Source organism: Dipodomys spectabilis, unplaced genomic scaffold (genome assembly GCF_019054845.1).
Source record: "Dipodomys spectabilis isolate Male_0828 unplaced genomic scaffold, ASM1905484v1 ptg000078l, whole genome shotgun sequence".
Classification (NCBI taxonomy): Eukaryota; Metazoa; Chordata; class Mammalia; order Rodentia; family Heteromyidae; genus Dipodomys; species Dipodomys spectabilis.
In genome coordinates, this window is record NW_024870755.1 from 4,405,686 (window position 1) to 4,416,248 (window position 10,563).

Genomic DNA, 10,563 nt, shown 5'->3' on the forward strand with positions numbered 1-10,563 from the left:
GAACTCTCCAATTAAGCGACATAGACTGTCTAGTTGGATTAAAAAACAAGACCCTTCTATCTGCTGCCTGCCGCAGTCACATCTTGCCCGTAAAAACAAACACATTTTCAATGTTAAAGGCTGGAACAAAATCTACCAAGCAAACGGACCCCATAAACAGGCGGGAGTTGCAATCCTAATATCAGATAAAATAGACTTCAAATTAAAATTCGTGAAAAGAGATAAAGAAGGTCGCTACATACTAATTAAAGGATCTCTCCTTCAGGAGGATATAACAATTCTAAGTATCTATTCGCCAAACAATGGAGCACCCAAATTTATCAAAGAAACAATACTTTCCCTCAAATCCCATATAGATCCAAAGACATTAATTGTTGGGGATTTTATCACACCACTCTCCCCACTAGATAGATCAACTCGGCAAAAACTCACCAGAGAAACTGCAGATCTAAACAGCTGCATAGATCAACTAGACTTAACAGACATTTACCGAACATTTCACCCAGCAGCATCAGAATACACGTTTTTCTCAGCAGCACATGGAACGTTTTCTAAAATAGACCACATTTTAGGCCACAAAGCAAACTTGTCTAAATTCAGAAACATTGAAGTTATACCTTGCATTCTCTCTGACCACAAGGGAGTAAAATTAGGACTCAACACCAAAAGCCACCAAAGAAATTCCGGTATCACATGGAGGCTGAACAACACACTGCTGAATCATGAGTGGGTCATGGAAGAGATTAGAAAGGAAATTCAAATGTTCATGCTATTCAACAAAAATGAACACACAAAATACCAGCTCCTCTGGGACACAGCAAAGGCAGTACTCAGAGGCAAGTTTATAGCTCTGAACTCCTACATCAACAAATTGGAGAGATCTGAAACTAACAATTTAATGACACATCTAAACCTCCTTGAAAAAGAGCAGCAAGATAAACCCCAATCCAGTAGACAGAGAGAAATAATCAAAATTAAATCAGAATTAAATGAATTAGAAGCCAAAAAATCTGTAGAAAGAATCAACAAAACAGAGTTGGTTCTTTGAAAAACTTTAAAAAAATTGACAGACCCTTAGCAAATCTTATCAGAAAAAGAAGAGAACACACCCAAATTAATAAACTCAGAGATGAGAATGGAAACATCACCACGGAAACAAGCAAGATTCAGAACATTATAAGGGAATACTTCTCAAAACTTTATGCTAATAAGTTTGAGAACTTGACAGAAATGGACCTCTTCCTAGCAAATATTGACATGCCAAAACTAAACCAAGATGAGTTAAACTATCTTAACAGGCCCATATCAAGCATTGAAATAGAAACAGCAATAAGAGACCTCCCAGCTAAGAAAAATCCAGGACCAGATGGTTTTACAGCGGAATTTTACAAGGCCTTCAAAGCAGAGCTCACACCAATTCTCCTCCAACTCTTCAATGAAATTGAAAGAGAAAGCTCACTACCGAACACATTCTATGAAGCCATCATAACCCTCATCCCAAAACCAGGCAGGGACTCATCAAAGAAAGAGAACTATAAACCCATTTCTTTGATGAACATTGATGCAAAACTTCTCAACAAATTTTGGTAAACCGACTTCAACAATTCATCCAAAAAATCATACACCATGATCAAACAGGATTCATTTCAGGGATGCAAAGCTGGTTCAATATACGCAAATCAATTAATATTATTCATCACATCAACAGGAGCAAGAATAAGAACCACATGGTTATCTCAATAGACGCAGAAAAAGCATTCGACAAGATCCGACACCCATTCCTGATGAAGGTTTTGGAAAAATTAGGAATCCATGGAACATTCCTCAATACAATAAAGGCTGTATATGACAAACCTACAGCCAGCATTATACTCAATAGTGAAAAACTAAAGCCATTTCCTCTTAACTCAGGAACAAGACAAGGATGCCCACTCTCTCCACTTCTCTTCAATCTAGTATTAGAATGCGTAGCTACAGCAATAAGACAAGATGCAGACATAAAGAGGATCCAAATAGGGAAAGAAGAAATAAAACTCTCCCTCTTTGCAGATGACATGATCTTGTATTTAAAGAATCCCATAGACTCCACTCCCAAATTACTCAAGCTGATTCAAAACTTTGGCAAAGTAGCAGGTTATAAAATTAACCCCCAAAAATCAACTGCTTTTCTGTATGCCAACAATGAGAAAAGTGTGGCTGAAAGTAGGAAAGCAACTCCATTTGTAATAGCCCCACAAAATATAAAATACCTAGGAATTAACTTAACTAAAGAAGTGAAGGACCTCTATGATGAAAACTTTAAATTCTTGAAAAAGGAAATCAACACAGAACTTAAAAAATGGCAAAACGTCCCATGCTCCTGTATTGGAAAAATTAACATCGTGAAAATGGCAATACTTCCCAAGGCTATCTACAAATTCAACGCAATACCTATCAAAATTCCACCCTCATTCTTCAAGGAAATAGAAGAGGCAATCCAAAAATTCATATGGAATAATAAAAGACCCCGAATAGCAAAAACGCTCCTCAACGGAAAGAACACTGCTGGAGGTATATCAATACCAAATTTCGAACTCTACTATAAAGCCATAGTAATCAAAACAGCTTGGTATTGGCATAAGAACAGACCTCAGGACCAAAGGAATAGAATTGAAAACCCAGAAATGAACCTACAGACCTATAGCCATCTAATCTTCGATAAGGGAGCTAAAACAATAGAATGGAAGACAGACAGCCTCTTCAGTAAATGGTGCTGGCAAAACTAGTTAACTACATGTAGAAAACTAAAGCTAGATCCTTATATATCACCCTGCACCAGAATCAACTCCAAATGGATCAAAGACCTTGAACTCAAAGCAGACACTCTGAAAACATTACAGGATGGAATAGGAGAAACCCTGGGTCTCCTTGGCTCAGGCCCAAATTTTCTGAATAGAGACCCGGAAACAAAACAAATCAAAGAAAGTTCGGACAAATGGGATTGTATAAGGTTGCAGAGCTTCTGCAGGGCAAATGACATAGCTAGCAAGATCAATAGAAAGCCCACGGACTGGGAGAAGATCTTTACTAGCCATACAACGGACAAGGGACTCATATCTAAAATATACTTGGAACTCAAAAAATTAAACCACCCAACAACAAATCCTCAAAGAAATAACTGCCCAATAAGTAAGTGGGCGAAAGACTTAAAGAGAAGCTTCTCTGAAGAAGAAAGAAGGATGGCGAATAGACACATGAAGAAATGTTCAACATCCCTAGCCATAAAAGAAATGCAAATCAAAACAACATTGAGGTATCACCTCACTCCAGTTAGAACAGCAAAAATCAAGAACTCTAACAACAACAGATGCTGGAGGGGATGTGGACAGAAAGGAACCTTACTTCATTGTTGGTGGCAATGTAAACTTGTTCAACCACTTTGGAAAGCAATATGGAGGTTCCTCAAAAGACTCCACATAGAGCTCCCCAATGACCCAGCAATCCCACTTTTGGGCATTTACCCAAATGATCACAAACAAGGCCACACTAAAGCTACCAGCACAACTATGTTTATTGCAGCATTATTTAACATAGCTAAGATATGGAACCAACCCAGATGCCCCTCAGTAGATGAATGGATCAAGAAGATGTGGTATATATACACCATGGAATTCTATGCCTCCATCAGAAAGAATGACATTTCCCCATTTGTTAGGAAATGGAAAGGCTTGGGAAAAATTATATTAAGTGAAGTAAGCCAGGCCCAAAGAAACATAGGTCCCATGGTTTCCCTTATTTGCAATATCTAGTATAGGTATGAGTCAAGCAAAAAAAGTCAGAGAATGTGATGTTAGGAAAACGAAACCTCAAATATGTATTTTAATGTTTTTGTTTCTTTCATGCATGTGTTTCTAACGCATTTATAAGATTATTTCTTTGTTGCTTTGTATGTCCCTCCCCCACAGTGTAACCCCCGCTTTCACTATATTTGATGTCAGTATAACAAGTGGAGCAGACGGGGACAAACAAGTCGTTTAAGGATTCAGGTGGACCTGTTGCAACAATGAGAAGTACAAAATGTCATGTCAAAACCAGCTTTACAATGTCGGTGGGGAGGGGAGGGGGGGTATGATTGGGTGGGGGGGAGGGGGGGAGGCTGGGAAGTGAGGTGAAGGGTGAACATAGGAGGAGGCTGCAATGCTTGGTAAGAAATGTATGCATTATCCTGCCCATGTAATTGTAACCCCTCTGTACAGTATGTTCTCAAATAAAATAAAATAAAATTAAAAAAAAAAAGAAATAGTGGACATAATAAAAGAGCTGGACCTGATATAAGAATGTATTAGGTTGAAGTACATGTTGATTATAAGCTTTGAAGAGTGTCACCAGATATAAAAACAACAGAGAAAGAAGATAAGAGTAGTTATAGAGAAAAACGAGGAAGTGCAATGTCATAGAAGATGAGGCCAAGAAAAGTGAACAGGAAATATCAGGCTCAAGAAAGAGATTGTTACTCTTCAGTAAGAGTTAAAGGACCACATGGTCTGATAAAGAATGCCGGGGAAAGGAAAAGAGCATTAGGAAGAAAAACAGAAGAGCTAAACAAACAGTTGAAAGATCTGTCACAAAAATACACTGACGTGGAAAACTAGAAAGAGAAACTACTAGAGTAAAAGGCCAAAAAGACTGCTGAGATCTTCACCATAAATGTAATGCAGAAACATCATGTCCCAATGGAACAGGTGGAGGTGGGAAAAATTACCTCTCAATAACACCTTTGTGAACTTAAGGGAGGAGCTGAAGAGCAAGCAAAGGGGTTGTGAGGAGGAACAGCAGTTGGCCAGTCAAAGGAACTCTCATGTGACCCTGCCAAAAACTTGCAGGTTAATGAGCACATTGAGAAAGAGAGTGGGATCATCAAAGGAAGTTTGAGAGAAAAGGAGCAGAATAAAATGGAAGAAGCCTCCCAGGTTCAGAGTACTCTACAGGAATTAAAGAAACTAGAGACCCTAAGATACAGAGAAACATCTGAGCTGATTAAGTAGCTTGGGAGACCACTCTAAAACCAGCGAGGTCTCTAGAGCTACTAGTGGTTAAAATTAAAGGAAGAAGCAAAAACAGTGGTAATAAGTGTGCAAATTTTGAAACTAAACTTGGGAAAAATGCATACAGGCTTTCTGTCAGTTTACATGTAGATATTTGCACCAAGGTAAATTGCCCGAGGCCACTGCCTAAGACAGTTCTGAAAACCAGTGGGGCCTCAGCCTGATAATCCTTTGTAATGTGTGTAGGTAATTTCCAACAGGTAAAAGCTGAAAAGCTGGAACATATGGAAAGAATTCATATGTGAGGAACATCAGATGGTGAATTTGGGCAAATGGACTTCACAGAGGTAAAGCCTGGCAAGTATGGGTATTGGTATCTATTATAATAGTGGACACTTTTTCAGGCTGAGCTGAGGCATGTAATAATTCCTTGATTTGACTTACCCTTAGCTGTGGGGTCCAAAGTTGGCCCTGCATTCATGGCCCAAGTTCTCAATTATTAACTAATGCTCTAGGAATAAATTGGATATTATAATCCATATATAGACCTCAGAGTTCAAGGCACTAGAAAGAATGAATATGACCTTAAAGGAAACTTTACCTAAATTAAATACAGAGACTGGCCATGGCTACGTAAGTCTCCTTCACTTTGCTCTTCTTCGAGCAAGATGTAGCCCTTATGTTAAAGAATTTAATCCCTTTGAAATACCTTAGGGTAGACCACCCCCTTTGTTCCCTAATCTTGTGAAGGCTATATTAACAGAAATGTCTAACTACAAACTGCTGGCTTTACAACATATTCTTTTATGTACCTATCATTTGGTAACCAAGGCCCACTTGCCGCCTAAGAAAAATTTCACCTGAAAAGAAGGGACCAAGTTGGCAATGGAACAGCAGGGACACACCACAGCTCTCTCCAACCAAATAGTGTGTTTGGCTTTCAATGCTCTGTTTCACCAAGTGACAACCCCACCCAAAAAAGCAATTGCTCAGAGAAATATAGGAAGTGAAAAAAGAAAAAGGAAAAACCTACACAGACAGTAAAGTGGGAAGATCCTTCCCCCAGGCCTTGTTGGTGATGGGGCTCTGTGCTGAGCAGCGTAAGTTGTGGGGATTCGTGCCAGGTTGCTTAAATATCCCGGCTCTGGACCCTCTGAAGACCACACACTGGCAAGCATCCCAAGGCTCCCAGAAGACTCCCAAGGTACGGTGCCAACCCAGAGAATACAAACAGAAATCTCAAATGCATAGCCGGCATGAAGACTTCCCTCACTGGCCCTGGCACAGCGCCTCTGCCTGGTTGGTGCAAGCAGCCCAATCCAGTCAGGAACAGCAGCAGCTGTCAGCAGTGGTGAATGACCCTAGACTCACACTGTGTTACCTCTGTCCTGCTGGTGTAAACAGCCTAGCCTAACCTGGAGCAGCAGCAGCAGCTGGCAGTGGCGGCAAACCACCAAGACTCCGGGTACAATGCCTCTTGGCACTAGCCCACAGGAACAGCCCAGACCAGCCCAGGGCGGCAGCGGTAGCTGGGGTGGGGACAGCTGCAGTGAACAACTCCAGACCCGTGGTGGTTTGTGCCTCTTCATACTGGTCCGCATAAGCGGCCCAGCCAAGCCAGAGGCAGCAGCAGTGTCTAACACCTGACGCGTAGTGGAGTGCCTGGCTTGCATATGTGGCCCAGCTGATCCTGGGCAGTGGCAGCAGCTCAAGCAGTGGCATCAGCTGTGGTGGCAGCAGCGGCATCGACAGCGGCAGTAAACAACTACAGACGTGTAGTGGGGTGTGATGTCTCTCCATACTGGCTTGCATAAGCAGAAGGTGGTGAACAGTCCCAGACTTGAGGCAGGGTGTGGTGCTGAATTACCCCAGAAAATCCTCATGAACATTCCTGCCTGGGATGGCTTTAAAACTGAATACACAGATGTGAGCCTCCTAAGTAGCTAGAATTACAGGGATTCTCACCAGCAGGGTCTTATTCTTGCAAACTCCCTTACTTTTTCTCAAATAGATCATTTGTTAGTTCATACAAGGAATTTAAGCAAATGCTTGATAAGGAATGTACTCATCATCTTGCCCATGTAATTGTAACCCCTCTGTACAGTATTTTCACAATAAAAAAATAAATTAAAAAATTGAAAAATTAAAAAATTAAAAAAAGAAAACAAGAGGATCGACATAATACTCTGTATTCTATCTGACCATACTGGAATCAAACTAGTTCTCTCAATAACAAGGCATAAAGTAGAAAAAACTTAAACATATGGAAATTAAACAACAATCTGTAGAACAATACATAGGTTACAGAAGAAATTAAAGAAAAAAGTAAAAAGTTCCTACAATTCAATGAAAATGAAAATACATTACGAAGAAACCTATGGGACCCAGCGAAAGGAGTCCTGAGGGGCAAATTTATTGCACTCAGCACGCATATCAAGACCAATAGAAAGCCTACGGATTGGGAGATCTTCACTAGCCATAAAATGGACAAGGGTCTCATATCTAAAATATACTTGAAACTCAAAAAATTAAATCCCCCAATAACAAATCCTCAAAGAAACAACTGCCCAATATAATAAGTGGGCTAAAGACTTAAACAGAAACTGCTCTGAAGAAGAAAGAAGGATGGCCAATAGACACATGAAGAAATGCTCAACCTCCCTAGCCATAAAAGAAATGCAAATCAAAACAACATTAAGATACCACCTCACCCCAGTTATAATGGCTAAAATCAAGACCTCTAATAACAACAGATGCTGGAGGGGATGTGGACAGAAGGGAACCTTACTAATTGTTGGTGGGAGTGTAAACTTGTTCAACCAGTTTGGAAAGTAGTATGGAGATTCCTCAAAAGACTCCACATAGAGCTCCCCTATGACCCAGCAATCCACTTTTGGGTGTTTACCCAAATGATCACAAACAAGACCACACTAAAGGTACCAGCACAACTATGTTTATTGCAGCATTATTTACCATAACTAAGATATGGAACCAACCCAGATGCCCCTCAGTAGATGAATGGATCAAGAAAATGTGGTATATATACACAATGGAATTCTATGCCTCCATCAGAAAGAATGACATTGCTCCATTTGTTAGGAAATGGAAAGACTTGGAAAAAATTATATTAAGTGAAGTAAGCCAGGCCCAAAGAAACATAAGTCCATGGTTTCCCTTTTTTGCAATATCTAGTATAGGTATGAGTCAAGCAGAAAAGGTCAGATATGGTGATGTTAGGGAAATGAACCCTAAGATATATATTCAAATGTTTTTTTTTTCTTTCATGTGATTGTTTCTAACAAATTTATATGATTATTTCTTTGTTGCTTTGTATGTCCCTCCCCCACAGTATAATCCCTGCTTTCACTGTATTTGATGTTGGTATAATTTGTGGAGGGGAAGGGGAAAAACAAATAATTTAAATAGGGATACAGGTGGACCTATTGCAACAATGAGATGTACAAGTCGTTATGTCGAAAACTAACTTTACAACTTTGGTGGGGGGGAGGGGGAGAGGGGAGGATTGGGTGGGGGAGCAGGGAGAGGATGGGGAGGGATGGGAAGGGGAAACAAAGAGGAGGCTACAATGCTTGATAAGGAATGTACTCATCATCTTGCCCATGTAATTGTAACCCCTCTGTACAGTATTTTCACAATAAAAAATAAATTAAAAAATTAAAAAAAGAAAACATAGACCAAGTAAGCAATGTTATGATGCAACTAAAACTGCTAGAGAAACAAGAAAAAATTGAACTATATTTGCTGGACAGAAAAAGATAAGTGAAATAAGAGCTGAAATTAATGACATACAAATAAAATTAAAAATAAAATTAATAAAACAAAAAACTGTTTAAAAATTATCTCAATAAAGCTGACAGACCACTGGCAAGAGTAATGAACAAAAGAGAGGAGACCCAAATCAATAATATCAGAAATACCACAGGAAAAATTACAACAAACATCCAAGACATCCAATCATAAAGAAATAATTCCAGACTCTACTCACAAAGGAAGGAAAACCTAGCAGAGATGGATGAATTTCTATCGAAATACAAATTGCTATCTCCTCCCTTTCCATTTCAGACAGGCTTCTCCACCATGTATGGTGGGGGCAGCAGTCTGGTAAATAAACTTCTTTTCCTGCCTGAATAGCTTGTGGTGTTCTCTTCATCCACTACCTAATGAAATCTACCTATTTAATATACCTTACATATGATGCCGTGACTCAGATGGGGTTTTTGAGTTGGAAATGTTAGAATTTCCCAACCACCCCTCTTCTGGGAACCAAACTGCCTGGGACATCACGTGAGACTTTTCACCAATACCATTGCTGGCCTTCATATCCACGTCCACACCACTTCTCTACTCTGGTGAGTGCAACTACTCTCTATGGCTCTCTGTTGCTCAATCTCTGTTCAGATGTGGTGTCATGCCAGAGAGCTCCTATGGTCTTTAGCCAAACGGCTGGTAACCTCCGATGCTGAGGATTCTTGGTTGGGTGCTTGGCCATTTCTCTCTTTAGGGCTCTGGGGGAAGTCGGAATGCTGCTTCTCCCTGGTCAACTTTCCATCACTCTCCAGACTGACTCTCCTACACATTCAATGGGGTGCTGCGAGTCATTCTCCAGCTGTGAAACCCCTCTGAAATGCCTCCTGCACTCCCTGGATAGACAGAGCACATAATATTTTTATGCTGTTCTCAGATTTAGATAATTTTTGCCTCTGCAATTTTGGTACATGTTCAGAATTCTGTTTACTTTCAGGCTCTCTCTGCTCTCTGCTATTCATGTTCAACTTTCTATATCTCTCCCTTTCTTTTCTAAATTTTTTTGGATTGTGTCCTGAAGAATGTGACATGGCCTGGGTCCCAGGGAGCCCCTCTAACTTCCCTCTCAAAGGCTAGCCAAACTAGGCTTGATTTTTCTTCAGCCTTTCTTTGCATTTTTTCAGAAATTTGCCGTCTTGAGTTCACCATCTTGGCCACATGATGTTAAGGGTTTGGCCCCATCCAACCCTTACCCTTCCACCAAGCTTACTACTTATCCATCCATCTATTCTAATGTGCCTTGCTAACAAGTTGCTCTTTTCACAGACCTTGTTAACTGAGGCCCAACCATGTGATGTGCTTTGTTAGCAAAGATTTTTATACATTGTTGTCAAATATTTTAGGTTTTGAGTTTTGCCTATTTTGTTTTGTGTTGTGTAGTTTAGTACTAAGTACGCGATTCTAAAATATTGGGTATATCTGTGCTAAGATTCTCACATTTAATGAGTTTTGTCATTGCAGAATATTTGATCAATTCTTGATAAGGACCAGGTAAGCTCTACTTATTTTATTTGATCTCCTTGTTGCTTTAATTGGAAATAACAAAGGGCTTTTGTGGCAAAGATTGCAGTTCAAACCAGCCCGAGCTGAAAAATCCCTGAGACTCCATCTCCCAACTAACCTGCAAAGAGCCAGGCTGGAAGCATGGCTTGAGCCTCTTATCTCTAACCAGCAAACACTGCAAGTGGTACTATAACTCAAAGTGGTAGAGTGC